Source organism: Dermochelys coriacea, chromosome 4, assembly GCF_009764565.3.
Source record: "Dermochelys coriacea isolate rDerCor1 chromosome 4, rDerCor1.pri.v4, whole genome shotgun sequence".
In the NCBI taxonomy this organism is placed as follows: domain Eukaryota; kingdom Metazoa; phylum Chordata; order Testudines; family Dermochelyidae; genus Dermochelys; species Dermochelys coriacea.
Window position 1 is genome coordinate 41,720,004 of NC_050071.1, and position 17,970 is coordinate 41,737,973.

Genomic DNA, 17,970 nt, shown 5'->3' on the forward strand with positions numbered 1-17,970 from the left:
TACTGGATAGATCGTGGACCAAATGTCTGTCAACACCACACTGGACCATTTGAGAAATCATGTTGGACTTTTACCTATGACAAACAAGCAAGATATTGTCCACAAAAAGTATTTTTCGGCATGAAAGCGAATGGTGAGAAATACACTCAAGAATGGCTACTGTATTCACCATCAACAGGGTCTGTGTACTGTTTTGTTTGCAAACTTTTTGCATATAAACCTTCAACATCCTGGTTTGCTGCAGATGGATTTAGTGACTGGCAAAATACTGTTTTAATTGAATAACATGAAAATAGCACTACTCACAGAGATTCAGTGTTGACATATTTAAATCGAAGACAGGGCTTTGGATTGACACAAAAATTGGAAGAACAAATTAAAGGGGAGCGTGAATACTGGCAACATGTCTTGCAGTGTGTTATAGCTGTTATTCAAACATTAGCTGAACGTGGTCTGCCTTTCCGGGGATCAAATGACACATTTGGATCATTGCAGAATGGAAATTTCTTGGGATTGTTGGAGCTTGTGACTCAGTTTGACCCATTTTTAGCAGGCCATATCTCAAAATATGGGAATGCTGGCAAAGGTAACCCATTATACTTATCCAAAACAATATGTGATAAACTCATTAGTCTAATGAGTGACAAAGTTCATTCAGCTATTGTGGATGAAATAAGTACTGCTGGGTACTTCAGTTTTTCTGTTGACTCTACACCTGACAAGATTTGCTCAGGCAAACCCACCAAAAGACAAAGGAGGCAAATGGTCGCTCTGGGTCAGAGCCCCATACATGCCATTTCTATGATCAGCTGCATGCCATTCTGGGGGGGGAGCTACCACTACCCCACCACTGTCTGTGGACACTTACAAGGGGGGAGTCTCACGCAACAGGGAGGAAGATTTTGTGAATGAGGAAGAGGAGGAGGAGGAGAATGCGCAGCAGGCAAGTAGTGAATCTGTTCTCCCTGGCAGCGAGGACCTTTTCATCACCCTGGAGCCAATACCCTCCCAAGGCGAGTTCCCGGACTCTGAAGGCAGAGAAGGCAGCTCTGGTGAGTGCACATTTGTAACTACAGTACAGGGTTTAAAAGCAATAGTGTTTAATGTTTGATTTTCCCTGAAGAATTGGGATGCATTTGCAGCCAACATAGCTACTGGAAAAGTCTGTTAATGTGTCTGGGGATGGAGTTAGGAATCCTCCAGGGACATCTCCATGAAACTCCCCTGGAGGTTCTCTGAAAGCCTTTGCAGAAGGTTTCTGGGGAGGGCTGCCTTATTTTGTCCTCCATGGTAGGACACTTTACCACGCCAAGCCAGTAGCAAGTAGTCTGGAATCATTGCTGCACAAAGCATGGCAGCGAATGGTCCTGGGTTTTGGTATCATTCAAGCAACATTCGGTCTTTGTCTTTCTGTGTTAGCCTCAGGAGAGTGATATCATTCATGGTCACCTGGTTGGAATAGGGGAATTTTTGTAAGGGAACAGTAAAAGGACCCTGTTCATGCTGGGCTGTTTGTGCTTGGTTAAAAGGGATCATCCCAGAGAATAGCCACGCGGTGGGGGAAGGGTGTATGCACCTGCCACCCAAAACCGCAGCCCCTCCTTTTAAACGGCAAACCCAACCGGCTTTGCTTGCTATGGGAAAGAAGGGCGCTGCAGTTTGAAACCATTCCCACATGTTATGAAGGCAGAAGAAGCCAACCTTGCATATCCTTTGGCTTACCATAGCTACCTGGAAACAAAATTCTGTTGCCCAGCCATGTGTGATGTGTCACCATACCGGCAGGTGCTCAATATAAAAGGCAAAATGCGACCTTGTATCTAAAGCATATGTGCTGTCTGCTGTGAATTGCTTGATTCACTGTGAAAGAGTCTCCTTTTTATTCTCAGAAATGTATCTTCTTAAATTTTACTCTCCCTTTTTATTCCCCCTGCAGTTGCAAATGTTTCTATGCTCCTTGTATTATCTCTGTCCCTGAGGTTATTGCAGATTAGAAGGCGAAAAAAACGCACTTGCGATGACATGTTTTCTGAGCTCATGCAGTCCTCCGGCACTGATAGGCCATGAATACATGGAGGCGTTCGGTTGCCGAAGCCAGGAAAGCATACAATGAGTGTGATCAGAACATGCAGGAGGTGATGCTGAAGCTAATGGGGGAGCAAACGGACATGATCAGCTCCAAACGGTGGAGCTGCAGGAAAGGCAACAAGAGCACAGACCACCGCTGCATCCATTGTATAACCACCTGCCCTCCATCCCACGTTCCATATCCTCCTCACCCAGACGCCCAAGAACATGGCGGGGGAGACTCCGGCACCAAGCCACTCCACTTCAGAGGATGGCCCAAGTAACAGAAAGCTGTCATTCAAACAGCTTTGATTTGTAGTGTGGCTACAATAAGCAATGTGGTCTTGTCTTTCCCTCCTCCCCCACCCCACATGGGCTACCTTGTCAGTGATCTCCCTTTTTTAAAAAATAAAGAATGCATGGATTCAAAACAATAGGGACTTTATTTCCTTTGCCAATTGTGGTCGAAGGGGGGAGGGGGATTGGCTTACAGGGAAGTAAATTCAACAAAGGGGGCAATTTTGCATCAAGAAGAAACACACACAACTGTCACACTGTAGCCTGGCCAGTCATTAAACTGTTTTTCAAAGCCTCTCTGATGTGCAGCGCACCTAGCTGTGCTCTTCTAATCACCCTGGTGTCTGGCTGCTCAAAATTGGCCACCAGGCAATTTGCCTCAACCTCCCACCCCGTCATAAACGTCTCCCCCTTACTCTCACAGATATTATGGAGCACACAGCGAGTAGCAATAACAATGGGAATATTGGTTGCGCTGAGGTCTAACCTAGTCAGCAAACAGCACCAGCAAGCTTTTAAATGTCCAAAGGCACATTCTACCACTTGTTCAGCCTATAGTTGAACTGCTCCTTACTACTGTACAGGCTGCCTATGTACAGCTTCATGAGCCATAGGAGGAAGGGGTAGGCTGGGTCCCCAAGAATAACTACTGACATTTCAACATCTCCAATGGTAATTTTCTGGTCTTGGAAGTAAGTCTCATCTTGCAGCTGTTCAAAAAGCCCGGAGTTTCTAAGATGTGAGCGTCATGCACCTTTCCCGGCCATCCCACACTGATGTAGGTGAAACGACTCTTGTGATCCACCAGTGCTTGCAGCACCATTGAGAAGTACCCTTGTGGTTTATGTACTGGTTGGCAAGGTGATCCAGTGCCAAGATAGAGATATGCATTCCGTTTATCGCCCCACCGCAGTTAGGGAATCCTAATGCAGCAAAGCCATCCACTATGACCTGCACATTTCCCAGAGTCACTACCCTTGTTAGCAGAAGGTGACTGATTGCATTGGCTACTTAGATCAGAGCAGCCCCCACAGTAGATTTGCCCACTCAAAATGGTTCCCGACTGACCGGTAGCAGTCAAGCATTGCAAGCTTCCACAGGGCTATTGCCACTCGCTTCTCAACTGTCTGGGCAGCTCTCACCTTGGTATTCCTGCGCATCAGGATGGGGAAAAGCAACTCACAAAGTTCCATGAAAGTACCCTTACGCATGCAAAAGTTTCACAGCCACTGGGAATCATCCCATACCTGCAACACTATGTGGTCCTAGCAGTTTATGCTTGTTTGCCAGGCCCAGAACCAGCATTCCACTGTATCAACCTGCCCCACTGCTGCCATGATGTCCCAATTGGCATATCCCGTGCTTTCAGGAATGCCTGTGTCCATGTCCTCCTCATAATCATCCTCATCCTGGCGTCTCCTAGCCAGGTTCTGCACATACTGCAGGATAATGCGCAAGGTGTTTACAGTGCTCACAACCAGGGCTTTGGAGCGAAGCTAGTAAGCTTAGGGAGCACTAATGACCCACCAGAATCTGGCAGAAAGCAGCGCATTTAATAGACTGATAGCTAAGCTGAAAAGAAGCTGAAGTGCGGCGATGGACAGGGTGATAGAGGTCAGTCTTCCCGACGCACGATGGAATGCAATGCGGCGAACCACTGGCCAGGCGCTCTGGGCAAAGGGCCTTCACGGGAGGTACAAGCTTGTGAGTGCACTCCTGAGCACGTGGCCCCTTCCCCTTTTAAAGACCTGTGACTAGGGATGACTTGGTCGCGTCTCGTTGGTCGGCCAGTATCCATGCACTGAGTGTGTGATTGCTGCCTTATTAGAGTCCCAGACACCTTGTCTACCTGGGAGCTCTTCTGATCTTCCAGCTGTTCAACCAGCCCATTCATCCCACAAGCATTCCAGTAGGGAGGGGGAGGGGGAAAGCCATTTCACAGGTATTCCAAGAGGGAGAGGAGACAAAAGGGGGGGCGGAAGTGTAACAGGGCTTTGGAGCGTACAGGTTATACATAGCAAAGTCATACAGAGCATACAGATCACTGCTGCTCCTACAACACTTCACCCCTTGATCTATGATTATTACAGTAGTTGTTGTCATTGTAGGGCACAGGTGATCTGTTGCAAACAAACCAAACAATCATAACCAGGTGAATATAACTAAAACCATTAAAATTGACTAAACACTAGATATAATATAAACACAAATGCAAATAATCACAATTATAATAATTGGGACTACAATAAAACTATCACCATTACAATAATTGGGTACATTGACAAACAAAATGAGGCCCAAATTTGATGCTGCAATAGCTATCAAACAATAAAAGTCAGCCCTAACCCTTAAGTACACACAACAAATAAGATCTGTCGGAGTACCACAGTAAAGTGGAATTAACAATACAAGAAAATGTAACTCACCATACCAATGTATCAAGCGCAAAACTTAACAACAAAATGATTATTGGAGCACCTAACAAAAAATAAACCTTTCATATCCACGGGTTCCCCGGGCCTCCATCTCCCGATGGGCTGCTGCACGTGGGACTGGGAGACCCTGAGCAATCAGCCTCAATTCCTCTGGAGGCAGAGCTATTTGAGCTGTGGTCGGGGGCACCTGCCCTCCCGCTGTGGCAGCCACACCCCGGCCACACAAACATGCCAGGAGAACCATTCTCTCTACGAACCGCATGGGGTCTTCCCCAGGTGTCGCAGCCGCCGAGACAAACTCTACCAACAACACGCATGGCCCCACGGCAGCCGCCAACACATCAAAGATGCTATTGTGTGCGGCCTGACCGGCTTGCTGCCGAGCCGCCCCTGCTAAATCTCCTCCCAACCCGGACGTGGCTTTTAACACCGGTCAGTTCTCAGCGAGGTTCAGTCCCTGATCCAAACACAGGGTCACCATATCCCGGGCTCACCCGCTGAACCCGGAGCACGAGGGGCCATCCAGGGTTTTTGACAACTCCATTGCTTATGCGGGAGTCAACTCGGTCTCTGCCACAGTGTGTCTGGTATAGGGGCTGCCCTGCCCCCTGCGGGCGTGGGCCCATAGTTTCGGACCACCCTCCGGACGGCCGCAATACGGTGTCTGGGGTGCGGCCGTCCAGGGTCTGCATCTGGGGGATCCGGATCACACCAGATATCCCCATCCCGATCATGATATGGTCCCACGCCCCTCTGGGCTTTCACCCGAACGGCGGCGACCCGGGCTGAATAAGCCCCCTGCCACCCCGGGCCCTGTTCTCCCGGGCGGACCCCTCCAGGACCAGATCCTTCAGGCAGGTTACGGCCTGGCTCAGAGCAGCAATCTCTACGCCCACCCGCTCCCGCTCCTCCTCTACTGCCGCCACCTGCACTGCGGCTACAGAGAGGGAAGAGGCCAGGGCGCTAGCAGTCAGAGCCTGCGCCTTCCACATGTCCCGTTCCTTCTCCAACTCCTTACATCAGTCCTTGAGTGAATCTATTTCCGTGGCGAGCTGACTCTTTGCCGCCTGCCATTGCCAGCCTGCTTGCCACAGCGATCAGGCAGCTGCACGATCCAGTCCCGCCTTATTGGGACCGTATATAAGTACATATTTATCCAACATGAGCTCTAGTTCAGGAATTGTACTCCCAGGTGGCACCGCGCCTGGCATCCAAGGGTCTGCCCCTTTCTTTTGGAGCCATTCTAATAACACCCCAGGCGGCAGCGCCGCTCCCCAATGGTGGGTGTATTCTCGCTTGGGCTGGTTTTCTTTTTTTTTTCCCCTTACCCCACAATGGCACACTTAGCAGTGCTGTCCTTTTCTCCCTGAAGTGGGTTGCTAGCCTACCACTATTTCACGCAGGCTCCAGTCGGACCCACTCAAGAGACTACCAGGGGACCCCTACTCTTGTGTCAAATCCTCCACTAAGCTCCCTGCATTCTCCACCATTAATGTTACCCAAAATTGGGCCAACTAGTAAGCTTAGGGAAGACTAATGAGTCACCAAAGGTTGGCAGAAAGCAGCATGTTTATTATTCTGATAGCTAAGCTCAAAAGAGGAGGGTGAGGGGGGGTGTGGTTCCACTCACACTTGCATACTCACGCTCCCAGGACGGGCATGGCACTGGAGATGTCAGGATCCTTCAAGCTGAGTGTCCCACTTTGGAACCTGACCATGGAAGTCCCATCCCAGGCACTTTGGGTGAGGTTTTTGCTAAAGATGCTGAAGATAGCCTTCTCCTTCTGGGACACTGGAAGTTGGGCAACATCCTGAGTGGGCTTGGAAGCTGCCCTTTCATTTATGCATTGTGAGGGGAAATTTCCACTCATTTTCTTCAGATGCTCCAAGCTCTCTTTGTTCATTTTGTTCTGCTGGAAGTGAAGCATGGTACAGAGCCGAGATGAGATTTCAGTGAAGAAGAGCAGTACAAGGCAAACACGCGGCAAACACCTGGTGGTCACGATGATGTCTATACAGTCCTTTTCTTTGTGTGAACCTTGAGACTGGAGTTTCTTGAGGGTCCTACATTGTCTGCTGTGTCTTTCCTTTGTTATAACACTGCATTGGCCAGGAAGCATGGCTTTATATTACACGTGCTACATTGTACATGGACATTGTACATAAGATCATATTTCCTTTTGTAAAGATGTAACCACCTTATGTAAAATTGAGCAAAATGCTTAAAACAGTTCAGGCACATTATGTGAGGAAAATATATGCGCTGAAAATGTGTTGTGGTTAGAGAAGTATTTTCCAGGCCTATCTCCTTCAGTCCTGCGTCTCTGGCTACAAGACACTTTAGACCGGCTGTAAGCTGTACAAAGGGAGACTGTCTCTACAATGTAAATTGGTGAAGTGGTCTAAGACATACTTGCTTTTCTTGGACAAGACCTCATAGGATCATAGATTCATAGATACTAAGGTCAGAAGGGACCATTCTGATCATCTAGTCCGACCTCCTGCACAGCGCAGGCCACAGAATCTCACCCACCCACTCCTATGAAAAACCTCACCCATGTCTGAGCTATTGAAGTCCTTAAATCATGGTTTAAAGACTTCAAGGAGCAGAGAAGCCTCCCTCAAGTCAACCATGCCCCATGCTACAGAGGAAGGCGAAAAACCTCCAGGGCCTCTCCAATCTGCCCTGGAGGAAAATTCCTTCCCGACCCCAAATATGGCAATCAGCTAAACCCTGAGCATATGGGCAAGATTCACCAGCCAGATACTACAGAAAATTCTTTCCTGGGTAACTCAGATCCCATCCATCTAATATCCCATCTCAGGGGATTTGGCCTATTTATCCTGAATATTTAAAGATCAGTTACTTACCAAAATCCCATTATCCCATCATACCATCGCCTCCATAAACTTATCAAGTAGAATCTTAAAACCAAATAGATCTTTTGCCCCCACTGCTTCCCTTGGAAGGCTATTCCAAAACTTCACTCCTCTGATGGTTAAAAACCTTCGTCTGATTTCAAGTCTAAACTTCCTGGTGGCCAGTTTATACCCATTTGTTCTTGTGTCCACATTGGTGCTGAGCTTAAATAATTCCTCTCCCTCTCCTGTATTTATCCCTCTGATATATTTATAGAGAGCAATCATATCTCCCCTCAACCTTCTTTTAGTTAGGCTAAACAAGCCAAGCTCCTTAAGTCTCCTTTCATAAGACAAGTTTTCCATTCCTCGGATCATCCTAGTAGCCCTTCTCTGTACCTGCTCCAGTTTGAATTCATCCTTTTTAAACATGGGAGACCAGAACTGCACACGGTATTCTAGGTGAGGTCTCACCAGTGCCTTGTATAACAGTACTAAAACCTCCTTATCCCTACTGGAAATGCCTCTCCTGATGCATCCCAAAACCGCATTAGCTTTTTTCACAGCCATATCACATTGGCAGCTCATAGTCATCCTATGATCAACCAATACTCCAAGGTCCTTCTCCTCTTCCGTTACTTCTAATTGATGCGTCCCCAACTTATAACTAAAATTCTTGTTATTAATCCCTAAATGCATAACCTTACACTTCTCACTATTAAATTTCATCCTATTACTATTACTCCAGTTTACAAGGTCATCCAGATCCTCCTGTATAATAGCCCGATCCTTCTCCGAATTGGCAATACCTCCCAGCTTTGTATCATCTGCAAACTTTATTAGCACACTCCCACTTTTTGTGCCAAGGTCAGTAATAAAAAGATTAAATAAGATTGGTCCCAAAACCGATCGCTGAGGAACTCCACTGGTAACCTCCCTCCAACCTGACAGTTCGCCTTTCAGTAGGACCCGTTGCAGTCTCCCCTTTAACCAATTCCTTATCCATCTTTTGATGTTCATATTGATCCCCATCTTCTCCAATTTAACTAATAATTCCTCATGTGGCACGGTAGCAAATGCCTTACTGAAATCTAGGTAAATTAGATCCACTGCATTTCCTTTATCAGATGACATGTCCTTCAATTTTGCTCACTTTTGCTGTGTAAAAGAATGAAAGCTGGCATCTCCTAGAGTAGGAAACTTCCCAAACATTTTACAAACTAATCAGCCACTATATTAAGTCACATGTGCTGCCTTACCCTCTGTTTATATCCAAAACCAGAATCCAAGCAGAATAGCTGTACCGTGCTGAGAGCAAGGTGTGTGCTAGGAAGTCTCTGTGCCCCTCGGACTCTGTCGTGCCTTTCTTTGCAACAGAATGGAGGGCTGCGGGTGGAGGCACTAGACAGGTCTATGCTGCAGTAGGTGACAACCAGTGTGTGAGGTATATAGGAACCCCATTTGTCTCTACCACTGGAGCACCAGTGCAGCTATTCTAAGCCAACCCAGCAGGCTAAGGGGCAAAACAGTCCACCCAAAGCTATATTTTTGAGCTTTGTTGAGAGGTGGCAACATTTGGCCCCATGTGTTCTGTCTTTCTTGCCTCATTTTCTTGCTAAGGATATTTGCATACCATAATCTTCCCCTTTCTGTGACCTCCTAACTTCCATAGCAAGTTGTTTCTAAGATCATAAGCAGTGGTGATATGTGTAGATAAGCAGCAGTAGATGAACTGAAAATGTACTTTATTGCATTCAATAACGTGCCACACAGAACTCGTGTTCTATTACAGAATTGGTGGTATATTACACTAGAACACAAACAAGTAGCATCATGGTTTTTCTACATTTCCCATACTTGGATGACCTGCTGAGGGGGAAAATTGCTCTAATGGAAACACTAGAGATTAGCATATAAAGTGGAGACACTTTAGTTTGACAGAATGGGCAAGAAAAATATTGGCCCAACCAAAGGGTAGAAGCAAATTGATGTAACCTCTCTTCAAGCAGGCCATTTTAAGTCTTCACTTTTACATACTATCTTCAGAGGCTTTATGTAAACTCCCCATCAGTACTGACTAACCTGGGAAAAGCACAGGATAGAAAAAGCAGATGTAGATCATCCAAATAGACTGCTGTTGCCAGGTCTGTTGGCATCTCTCGGAAACCAAGAAAGTCAGCAAGGCCAGGGCCGGCGCCGACTCTTTTCATGAAAAAAAATAAAAAATCCCATTTTTAGACCCGCTCAGGAGATATAGCTACTTTATAACCGGATCTGGAAGAAGCACACCGACTGATTTTTGGATCTCTTTTTGATTCTTAACCGTGGAGCAAATTCATATCCCACCTGTCAAAAAACACAGAAAGCGAGATACATATTTTTCCTGTGGTGGTTTCTTTTCCCCATTCTTTTTTCTTCATGTTCATCCCTGTCTATTTATACAAGGCACCCAGTTTACTATTCCACCATTTTTGTTTTGGGGAGGATGTTTTCTCCATTCTACTAGACACTGTTATGTTTGTTGTCCTGCCACCATCATAAAAACTGATTCACAAAGCTAGAGGTTTTATAAAATGCCAAACGCTGTTGGGCTGTCCAGTCCATAAATACCTTTTAGAAAATAACAGATCTTCCAACTAGGTCTAAATAATTATCTTCTATATTTCCCTTCCTCCCACTGTTCATCTAACAATTATGGCACCACAACAAAATTCATGGCTGATTTCCCACATCATTTCTCCTCCTTTTCCTCTCTCTTAGTCTGTGTCAAGCTTGCCTGTACTTTTCCTTCTATGGACAGCTTCATCTCCCTGTTAGACCAAAACAGTGCTAGATAACCAGTAAGGGCCACCAACTAAACCCCTTTAATGCTAATTTCCCTTGAGGGGCTTTCCAACCTTGGGGAGCTTTTTGGCTAAAAGACGAGCTCTTCTTGGCCTGTATTCGTCTGAACTTCTGACAAAGTGGCAACCCTTCAGCACAACTCCTTTCACAAAAGAACAATTTCATATCTAGTGGGGTGATTGTTTTCAATTACCTGACTGTGTATTCATGCTGGTGATGTTCAAATGCACAGAGAATTGCAGCATGTATGCAACTGACATTGGCAAAATAATAAAATGTTAAATTATCTTCTATGTTGAAATGTTATGACTTTCCAAAATATATACTAACTATACAAGTCAGAATGCATCAATTCTCCCCATGTATAAATCTGTGTGGTATAAATCTGCTCCTTGAACATGTGTCAGATACTTCTTTGTATAATGTATGAGAAAATGGAAGTGCACTGATATGACACACAGAATCACAACACAGAATGACATAAATAGACAAGACAGAGGTGCTACAGTTGTTACCTAAACACAAAATCTTACACAAGGTAAAGAACCTCCACAGGCTATGGCAAAGGTCATTCCACGTCACAGGAGCCATGTTTTTCAGGCTCATACTCACAGAGTAAAACATACCCTTCAGGCTAGATCTGTTTTCATTTCCGGTCAAGGAAAAACATCAAAGAGAACCAAAGAGGCACTAACCGCTTCCTGCGAGATACTGAGCACCCTGAACTCCCACTGAACTAGTGGGTGCACAGCACTTCTCAGAATTGGGCCCAAAGACTGAACAAAGAGAAATTTTCCATGACAGAGAAAACACAGTGACTGCAACATGCTGCATCTTAAGGACAAGATGGCAGCTGCATTAGGCAGGGAGAAAATCTACTTTTAAAAGTGTAATATTTAGAAAACAGCCTTTAATTTACATTGCTACGTGTCGAAAGAATAAGTAGACATCACAGGCAAGATTCTGCCACCCCTACTCACACTGAGTAAAACCTCACTCTACTATCATTGATTCCAATGGGGTTGTTTGTGGGGTATTGTACTAGTCAACATAAGGGTGGCAGAATCTGCCCCAACATGAGACCAATGGGCCAGATCCTCAGCTCATGGAATGCAGCATGGCACCATTGGCTGGCCCAATCTCATTAGAAGAAAACAGATAACCCAGAGTAGAAGTCAGTTACAGGAAAGGTGTAAAGAGGGTCAGAGCCAGAGCCTGACAATAAAATTCATTATATATACAGAGAGAGAGAGATCAACACTCAGAGATCATCCAGAGCTCTGAGATAATAATAGAGAGCCCCTGAGAAAGCCAGCCCTGATTACAGAATGGGCCCCACCTGAGAGAAATTAGGTGATTCCAGGTTTAACTACTGAGTGGGCCCAGCTGAGGAAGGGCTGGAGGAAAGAGAATGCAGGGAGTCAAAAGGTGCCTGCAGGGTCTTGAGTGAGCACCTAGGGAGCAGATTGGGAGACCTAGAAGGGAAGTAAAGAGGGGAGGAAGGAAATAATGTAGGGAAAACTGCACTATGGGTAGAGGATTTGACATAGCTGTGCAGTACAGGACCCTGGCCTGTAACCCAGAATTGAGGTTGGGACTGGATTCCCCTACCAGCCCCAAGGAAGTGGTGTACAAGGGTTGGTGAGCCCTGCGAGGGGGCTGCAGGCTGAATGTGACCGTGCTGAAGAAGAGCTGTGGAGAGGGTAGAAGCTTTTTATTTCTGTTAAGAGAATTCTGAACTTTAGTTTTGATAGCTGACCTTGGAAGGAACGGGCTAAAGACTGTGTCCTGGCTGGAGGGATGAGTTCTCTGAAAGAAACCACCACAGCCCCAGAGTGACTGCTGACAAGAGCTGCTACCCACAAGGACGCTGTCATGCTATGTCTGGCCATGAGGAAGTGCAGAGTGGTGAGTAAACCCTGTTACAATGCTTTTTCTTGCATTACTTTAACTGCAGCATGTCAGAAACAACTATATTTTTGTAATTTTGTTTGTCCACTCTCTCTTTTCCTACACCTCCTGGCAAGAACTGTATCTCTAGTCTACATCCAGCTGATGATAACACCTTTGGCAAACAGCAAATGACTGACTGTCCTTGGCCACTTTTATATTGCTTGAGTATATGTGCTGCCAGACCCCTATCTGCAGAAGGGATTCTTTCAGCAGCAAATTAACATGAAGTGATTTACTTTGTCCATATTGGATACAAGGTTAAGGGGGTGGGGGAAATCACTCCAGGTTGTACTTACTTTTGAAATTTTTACTTCCATATTCCATAAGGTCTTTGGAAGACATTTCATACAAAACAAAATCACAGATTGCCTACTTGAAACTTTCTTTTTTGGATGGGATAAGTATTGCTGGTAAGTCATATAAATAATTGAGCTGCTAAGATTTGAATTTACTTAGCTCCTAGCCTAGTCTAAATTTGGTTGTGGGTTTTTGTTGTTTTGTTTTTTGTTCTACATAGATTGGGCTGCCTTGGAACAATAAACTCCAAACTAGAAAAGGCACATTCTGTGCATTAAGGGCTGGCTTTCTCTTTCCTTTACTTTCACTGACAGTACTTTCATTCCACAGGCTAGGACCTCAAAGCAAATCGTGCAGTGGGGAGACACTGCAGTGCATTGAATGTGGCTGCATGAGCTGTTGCCAAGATGATGCTGTCAGGAGTTGTTCCAGGACCCTGGACCAGTTGAAGTTTCATCTAGATTGGACTGATTGAGGAAGTACAGTGGAAGGTAAAGGCATGTATTACTGCAGCCAGGGCTTCATCTGGGATGGCCACAGGGGTTGTTTCCTGCTTCTGTTGTGCATAGCTGGAAGTGTACAACACAACTTGTTTCTTTACTGATTGTTTTCCGCTAATTTAACATACACGTGATAACTTGTTGTAGGGAGTTCGGACAACTCACCATGATGGTGTCCCTTCTTGGCATGCACTATTTTATTTATAAAAGTGGATATTATTATTTCTGACCTTCTGGGAAGGACTAATGGACAGGCAGATCCTGAAGAGGTGGAGCCATATTTCAAAGCCAGTCAATAAATTACCTATCTACTTTAGAAGTAGGTTTTAGTTTCCTGTTTGAGTGCTAGCTAACAGATCTGTTAGGGCCAAACCTTGGCATTTGCACAAAGTCTTATGCAAATCCAGAAACAAGATGTAACTGACCAATTTGCCATGCAAATAAATCTGCCTACAAATGTTGAGGAAGCCTTTAAGGAAGTCTGAACATTTGGCCTGGAGAGTCAGACAAGAAAGGTAGAAATGTAAAAGTTGTTCCACTTATTTGTAGCAGATTGCTTCTCTAATGTTCATATGTATGTGTGCCTTTATGATGACAGTTAAGGGACTGGGTGAATCTGCTTTAAATTGCAAAATCTCTTGGAAAGAGGGATGGTGTCCTACCCTCTGTAAGCCCAAAGCTGGGAATGGGCGATGGAGTGGATCACGTGGTGATTACCTGTTTTCTTCATTCCTTCTGAAGCACCTGGTATTGGCCACTGTTGGAAGACAGGGTATTGGGCTAGATGGACCTTTGTCTGTCTGTCCCAGTATGGCCATTCTTTTGTTGAATAAGTTTTTCATAAAGATGTGTTCAGCTATTGAGGATCTAATTGCTGGCTCCCCAGTGGCCCCAGGCAGGCCGGCCCCTCGGTGGCCGCCTTTTTAGTTTGCATTAGGATTAGGAATCTTTGAATCCCTGACTGAAATAAAATAAACATCTGAGTCTGTATTCAAATACATTAACCAGGTTTAAAATGTAATATAATGAAGTGACCTCAAACAATTCAGCATGGGGCAAGATCAAATTAATTATGGCAATATTTATTTTTTGACTGAGTTGCTGGGAAATTGCAGCCATAAACGCTAACATAAATCAAAAACTAAACAATTATTTGCAAGCAGCAGGAAGTATGAAATGAGTTTCCACCCATGGGTGAAACTTTCAAGCAAAAGTAAGTATCTTTTCTTCACCTCTCTAGGTGTTTGTGTTGCCTTCAAGTCTGGCACCATTTATCTTTCTCGTGTTCCTAATGTGTGTGTTTTTCCATAAACTTTATTTTAAAGCAAGGCAAAAGTGTGCTTGTAGGGCCTTGATCCTGTCAGTTATAGAGGAAGCAGAACTCAAAGCTTTCTGGAATGTCTCGGCACTGGGAATGGGCAAAACACTTAAGGCAAAATAACTGGTCACAATTTCACAAACCCTCCCAATTTGGATTTTCAAATGCCAATCAGCTTTGTACACAAACCTCCTCAACCAATCCCTGACCCACATGCCTCATACATTTTGGCTTCTCTACCACTTCTACCTTTTAAGACAAATCACCAACAGCACTGTTGGTGAATGCATCCGATGAAGTGAGCTGTAGCTCACGAAAGCTTTATGCTCAAATAAATTTGTTAGTCTCTAAGGTGCCACAAGTACTCCTTTTCTTTTTGCGAATACAGACTAACACAGCTGCTACTCTGAAACCCAACAGCACTGTGGCTCTCTTGTTTGTCCCATAGTCTGTACATCACACCTGTGGCAAACAGCAGGAAAACATCTAAGATGTATTGCTCTTCAGATTCCAGTCAGACACCCACATGCCATGTACTGTGGGACCCAACTAATGGGAAAGCTTTAGAGCACCAGAAAATTTGCAGTGAGCTATGTACCAAAACCTAACTAACTTGTCAACTGGTAGTTACGTGGGAAGGTGGACGGAAGATTTCCTTGAGCTTCTAGAAATAGGGTATGGGCTAAAGAGAGGATCAGTTGGATCTGCTGAGCCCCATATTAAAAGGCAGAGAAGAGTTACAGCAGCAGAAGGATCATGGAAACAGACTAGGTGATCAGTGGGAATTGAAATGGCTCTAGTAGCAGGGAGAGTGAAATAGATTGTCAGATGAAAGAAGGGATATATATGGAGCAGCAGCGAGGGAAGATTGCCCTGAACTTCTGGAAGTAGGGATGAGGGCTAGAGGGAGGATCCTTAGGATCCAGGCCTGGCAGAAGGATTTGGGCCCTGATGCAACAATAAATTAATAAACAGAGTGGCACACATCTGATTTCTGCTGGGACAAAATCAAGGAAAGAAATGCATCCTGGTTCACACCACTTTAGGTTATAAGACCTGAGAAAATGGGGACAAGCAGAGGCAAGGAATCCTGGACAATAAGTCACAGGCCTGGGACTCAAGAGATCTGGCTTCAATTCCTTGTTCCATCACAGACTTCCTGTGTGACCACAGGCAAGTTACTTTTTCTCCGTGCCTCAGTTCCCTATCTGTAAAAGATGAGAATAATAATACTTCATCTCAAGGGGTGGTTGTGAGGATAAATCCCTATCCACTAGTGGGATGATCAATTTCTGTGGTGATAGATGCCATAGTACTAACTAGCAATGTGATTCTGACTCAATCAACTCATATAAGCACACTGCTAACTTAAACAGAGGTCGTGGGAGGGGGAGAAAGAAATGTAAGGTTTTCATGTGAGGAAATAGTGCTCCAGTTTTGGTGATCTTGGCCCAATATAGTCTAAATCCACCATTGCAAGATGGAGGGTGATCTATAAAAATTGATTCTGTTTAAACTTTTTAAAAGCATTCAGATTTTTGGATATTTAGCTGAACCTTTAAAATTTTTAAAACAATCTCTCCACAGGACTTTTTGTAGATCAGCAGGCAAGGGAAAACGGAGACATGGATAGGGGAACCTGAGAAGGAAAAGTTTTCTTAGACAGGGTAGGACAGTATTGCTCAGGAGACCAAGGACAATTTTATGGGTGATGGGCAGGGTTATACTTGAAAGAGGTCAAGCTGGTTAGCACTATCTGGGAGGTGGCTAATTATTCCAGGCACTGGCAACCTCAACTTGTTTACAACTGAGTTGATTTTTCCTTTCGATTGTCATGTATTTAATGTTTCTGGAGAGGGTCTGGGTACTATGGCTTATCCTCAATCTATATCTTTCCCCTTGACATTCTAATATCATATGGTTGCCTTCCAGAGTAAATCCCAGAGGGTCAAATTTCAGCTGGAGGTGTTGTGCAACCAACAGTTAAAGTACTGTATCCTTATTGGTAGTGCAGTAGTACCAAGATGCCATAAGTAGGATGGGCCCCCTTGTGATGGGTGCTGTACAAACATGATAAATCATAAACAAAACCTTTTAAAACCTAGATCTCAAACTATCATTTCCACTTGGTTCAAGCAGAAAAGATAATTCTTTCAGTCCTACCTAGGGCCTTGCTGGGAAGCATCACCATGATGGCAGCTATCACTGAGTGTATGTCTCCACTGCAAAAACAGTGTATTCTTACCCTAATTAAATACAATTTTTTTTTTGCTGTTTATTATAAAAACCTCTGGATCTCAGATACACCAAGCTCTGAAGTTATCCTAAAATATCTGGAGGTAGCAGAAATACCCAAGATAAACAAAATTGATAAATAACAGAAGAAGAAATCTTAGACTGTAGGAAGTATGAAAAATGGCAAAGCTCCAGGACCTGATGGCTTTCCAGATCAATTTTACAAGGTATTTAAGAGGGTCCCTTGAGAGGTACCTGCAATACTAGTTGGTTAGGAGAGGTATTTCTACAATTCATTAAAGAAGTTGCAGTGGCTGTTCTTGCTGAAGCTGGAAAAGACATTATCTTGTTGTGCAGCTCTCATAGGCCCATATCATTGTTTGAACCAAGACTAGGGCTGCAGATTTGTCACAGCATTTTTAGTCAAAAATTACAGAGCAATCACAGTACATTTAGTAAAATTTTGTGATTTATTTTGATAAATACTATGACAAATAAAGGGAGCTTGGGATGGAGAAGGGGGGATGAAAAGCACCCACCACACAGCAGAGGCTCCTGTCCAACAGGGCTGGCCTATGGGGTCGCAGCTCCACTCACTCATACCCTTACTGCCTCCCCATCATGATGGCAGGGTGGCTGGACAAAACGTAAGCGGTATTGTGACCATGTGCACCGATTTGCAACACCCAGGGCAGGGAGCCATACCCAGCCCACAGGACAACAGGAGTGGCTGCTGCAGGGTGAGTTTATTAAAAGGAACACAAACACATAATGGACAAACAGGAAAATCACAGTATCCATGACATGTCTTCCCACCAAGACAAACCTGCAGCCCTTATCATGAAAAAGATTTTAGCAAAAAACTAGTGAGCTGAGGGCAATCCGTGCTCTCAGCTTGTATAAATCCAGATCAAACGGGATTTATTAAGGAGAGACAGATCTCTCCAAATATTATTGGACTATTTGGAATCATCCATAATGCCAGACCAAAAAAAGAGAAATTTCTTTTATCACTTGATGCACAGAAAGCCTCTGATAGAATACAGTGAAACTGTTTCTAATCCTACCCTATATGGACATTGGACCACAGTTCTGTAAATGGATGACTGCTCTTTACACAAAAGCAGCTGTATGAGTTAATGGACTTAAATCTCCCATTTGAACT

The 17,970-nt window shown here is 44.6% G+C and overlaps 1 long non-coding RNA gene across 2 annotated transcripts; it reads left to right on the forward strand.

Annotated features, from left to right (window-relative positions):
• Positions 1-11,745: 11,745 nt before the first annotated feature.
• On the forward strand, positions 11,746-13,568 carry LOC122459868. Of its 2 annotated transcripts, XR_006280819.1 has the most exons (3): positions 11,746-12,410; positions 12,783-12,865; positions 13,088-13,568. It is a non-coding gene; the product is annotated as an uncharacterized LOC122459868 (long non-coding RNA). The 2 variants fall into 2 exon arrangements; XR_006280818.1 differs by lacking the exon at positions 12,783-12,865 and having other exon boundaries at positions 13,083-13,568.
• Positions 13,569-17,970: the final 4,402 nt, after the last annotated feature.